Below are 4640 nucleotides of genomic sequence, written 5' to 3'. Positions count from 1 at the left end.
CTGCTGCGGCTATGTGTTTGTAGCAAGAGCGGATCGCCAACCCTCATAACTCCTGTGTGAATATCCCATTTTTGCAAGGATTGTTAAGGAGGCTGAGTTTGGGGATGTGCCAACTGGTGGGATTGGGGTCAAACACAGCATGGATTATAAATATTTCTCTTTACTTTGGACTGTAGAGATTTATGTACATATCTAATAATATAATATATATGGTTTGTATTTACCTAAGTCTAAAGTCTAAATACATTTCCTTAATATAGCTTTAGAAATACCACAACATGGATTTGGCCATTTAGTATGAGGTAATGCAAACACAAAAGAAGACCTAAAACTATAACCATAATGACTGCCGGTTTGTACTCGTTTGTCCACTGTTTTGTAATTGGCTTGTTTCCTATGCAGTGGCAGACGGCAGGCCAAGCAGCCGCTGCCCAGTCAGCCCATTGATCTTTCATCAGCCCATAGAGCAGCCCACAGAGCAGAGGCTCGGGCAGAGGCACAAGGGAGAGGCAGAGGCGCACGCTCTTTTATGGCAGCCCGCTGGAGCCTGCCTCAGATTGTTCTGTTTCCTCAGATTGTTTTCCATTTAGTTCTTTATAAAGGTGAGGCGCAGTGGTCCGTACATGTAGTTAAGGATTATTCTAACAACCTTGACTCATGTTTATACAATGAAGCAGGGTTTGTGAAAAGATATAAATTGCTCAGTGTGCCGTGTGCTTTTAGTTGTTTTTTGACCCAGGTCTTTGGCTTATTTGCTTTATTAATGTGTGTTCTTTCTTACATTTATTACACCTTTTGGTTCATTTGAGGAAATATTTTTATGTCAGATAAAACCTTGAAACAAGCACAAAAAGTACACTGGATTGTGCTCTTTTGGCTGAGTTATTTTTATTTACCTTTCAGTCACACACATTTACAGATGAGAGAGCTGCTTACACTAATGGATCACAATACACAGCTCCATAATCATGTGCTAATCTGTTCACATAACATCCAATCAGCAGCACGTTGTGGGTGTGGCCCTGCTCATCCCCGTGTGAAGGGCTTTGATTGATCTGAGAGCAGCAGTGCAGGTCCTGAACTTGGTCGTCTAACTGATATGTAATATAAGGACTCTTCTGAGCGGCTGCAGCTCCGAGGGGAGAGAAGAGAGAGAGAATAGACTTCAGATCAGCAGATCAATTTTCACTGGACTCTGAATATTTTATGCAGGGAGTGTTGCTAGACTCGCATATATGGGCTAAATGCGTGACTGAGATCCATGTTCAGTGATAGATGCTTATAAACAATCATGCCACAAATTATTCACAGAGGTGGATTTTTCTTCTTAAGAGATATAATTGCAACGCATTGTTTTGTCTATTTTAATGCCGGAAAATATGTTCATCATGTTTTCCTTTCTTTCCTGCAAACAAAAAAGGAGGTATTTTTTAAATCTATGTTCTCCGAGACAATGACAAAATGCCCTTCCGCATTACAAAAAAAAAGGAAACAGAATACAATTCATCAAATTCCTCATAGTTTTTAAATATACTGTGTTTTGGTCATGTTGCTAGGCCCTAAAGAAAGGTCTCAGCTGATTAATGTATCTCCTATACAAATGTGGTGCTGGAAAACTCAAGACAGCCACTGATTGTTGTGCATGACAAGTGCGTTTCCGTAAAGAGACGTTGCACAGATGCACAAGCTTCACCCAAAGGGTGAGGTATGAGCAGTAATGTCTGGATCATGTTTCTGCTCACACTGAACATGTGGCTGAGGAAAGACCTGGACATAACACCGGACACTGGAGCATGCTTCAGAGGCTTTCCCTAACACTTACAGAAGATATTTGACAACTATTAATTCCCGCTAAATTACAACCACATCATAAAGTTTTGATATGCAGACTATTCCAAAGGCAAATTGAAATGACACCGCTGATAAAATGGACACTAAATCTAACCATAACTATTTGAAAGTGGTGCTCTTCACGGCTATCACCCACAGCTGACCCTAAACCATAACCCAGAAATAGGATGTTGACTTGGGTGAAACCAGAGCCTATGAGTCCTGTGTTTGTTTATTAAGTATTCTCTCCAACTGGCTGTCTCCCAAGATAGCTGTAACTGAAAGATTTTATGTAGGCATTAGGGCTGGCTATCGCTGGTGAATTATTTATTGTGAAAAATCTTCCCTGTGATGGATGACAGAATATGTAGGACTGCAGACTGCTGGGCCTCAGAGCAATGAGGAGTGCACCGTTAAGCACACCAACACTGAGTTTAGTAAATTAATCCATGTAAAAACAAAAACAATTACATTATAAAAGCACAAAAGCATTGTGGAAAATGTTTTGGTGTATTACGATGAGCTGAGTTAATACTGACTTGAGAATACACTCAAAATAAAGTAAGGAAATGAGTGACTTTACGCAGGTCAAGTCCTCATACAAAAACAGTTGTTAATGGGCAGTGCCTCTGTACATTTCTGGCTGGAAAGGCTACGGTATAAAATAGTAAGAGTGTACTGTCAACATTAAAGTCACAAGAAATTGTATTATCTTGTCAATTGATAATTAAAAATGACCCAAACATAAGCCACAGTACTTTGACATTTGCAGAGATAGTAGAGTGTATTTTATTACTGAAAAAAGTAGATGTGCTGTCCAAATATTACTCCCATACAAGTAAAAGTAGCTCACTCAATATATTACTGAAATGTAAGTACTGAAGTAACTTTAAAACACATAAAATGCAATAAGCCCTACTTCTAGCAAATAATCCAACTGTACACTTGTTAGACAAAACTGCCAATGTTGTTTAACAAACAGTTTAATGACGGGTCACAGCAAAACTGACTAATCAATCACTTTCCACCCAAAACCTGTGCCAGGGCAAACCTTCTTCATTGGTGAGTCAGGAGTGAGCATCAGAAAGCTTTAAATGGGATAAAAAAGTGTAAAATGGTATGTTAATGTATTTTTCAAATGTAGTCAAAGCAATACATACTCAGATAAAATATGACTCAAGTAAAGTAGATCCTCAAAATCTGTACTTCAGTCAATTTACTTTACGTTTCGTAAATCAAACAGAATACAAAATGCCATTGTTACCCACATCAGCAAAATATTATTAATACATGTGCATTATTAATGGTCATGTACAATGCATGTGTAAAATGACTGGATATTACTTTTGTTTGCATGTTTCTGTCGAATAACATGTTATTTTTTAATATCAGAATAATGACATTTGCTAATGCCCTCTGTGGACTAGATTATGTTGGTTTTGTCTCTGCAGCGGTGAAGGCAGCGGACAAAGAGGGGCCTGCTTATTGTCAGTGAAAGGCTGAGCCATTTTGGAAATCAGCACTTGAGTTTTCTGCTGCTGCCCCTCTCTGTATTCACTTATGGCGCTTTAGATGGAAGGTTTCCTCTTAGCATTTCAAAGGTGAACATATGCCACCACCAGAATAACATATCCTTTAATGTAAAAGGACAGGGAAATATATTCTAAATAAGATTACAGTATGCCTTGTAAAAACTAAAGACCAGTTTTTGAGTTTGAAACTTATGCAATGATTTATGGCTGCAAAGTCTATGTATGGTGTTTAGGCTAAAAGCTTCACCATTACCAATCCAGGCTAATAATGGTGATTTACGCCTGCTTTAAGTCAGCAAATAATCAATCATGTTATTTACTGTAGCCATACTGTCTTGGATTTCAAGACAATACATTTTTGTCTCGAGATCTGCAAAGGTCTTATTCTCCAAATCATAAAAACTGAACTATAAGGAGATATATCTGGATGGGGGGAATCAAAGATAGGTTCCTTTTGCATTTAATATTTCATGCATCAAAAAGGCACCATTCTGAATTACAATTTTAAGTATCGTTAGATGTAGAGTTAGCAGCAAGGAAATCTAACTAGAAAGTTTATTGATATATTGATGATATTCTTAACAGACAGTGTGAATCACTGTAATTGTTCGAACTTTATAAACTAACATTTTTATTGAGCCATGCAAAAGACCACAATTATGCACACAGGAATAAATTGAACACATGGAAGAAAAAAAGATCCTGAGTGCAGCTACTCGGATCAGACAAAGAGACTCCACTGAAGACATTAGGTAGATTTAGTGCAGGCACCGTCACTGCAGGTAAGATATTTGACTTGTGAATTCATTATTAATTATTTAATTGGAATAGAGATATCAATTGTTTAACTGTAGGGAAATGTATTTTATTCCTTTAATACACTTAGTATTTAAAATATGAAGCTGATGCCATGACGTGCCAAAGATCATATCGCTTCTTAAATGAGCTAATGTGAGGGATGAAAGATGGGTGAAACGCGGGTCAGAACAGTCAAGAATGACAAATGTAGGTAATATATTTTCAGATGTATAGACCTGTATGTTTATAAGTACAAAACTGACACTTGAGCTTTGAATTCAATTAAGATTTCCGAGTCCAAAATCGCAGGAGATCTCCGGCTTGTTGGAGACAAATGGAGTTCGTCACGCTCCACATGCGCCTGGTCCCGTTTGTAAAATGCCCCGTGACATCAAACGCTTGTAAGTCTTTACACAAGCGGGAAGTGTCCAGGAGTGCGTCTAAATAGGTTAGCAATGACCAAACAGAGCCAGACTGCTG

This window comes from Eucyclogobius newberryi, unplaced genomic scaffold, assembly GCF_026437365.1.
Source record: "Eucyclogobius newberryi isolate DKJ021-1_F unplaced genomic scaffold, fEucNew1.0.hap1 SCAF_2, whole genome shotgun sequence".
NCBI classification, from domain to species: domain Eukaryota; kingdom Metazoa; phylum Chordata; class Actinopteri; order Gobiiformes; family Gobiidae; genus Eucyclogobius; species Eucyclogobius newberryi.
The sequence above is the reverse complement of the archived record's forward strand: the minus strand, read 5'-3'. Positions refer to the sequence as shown.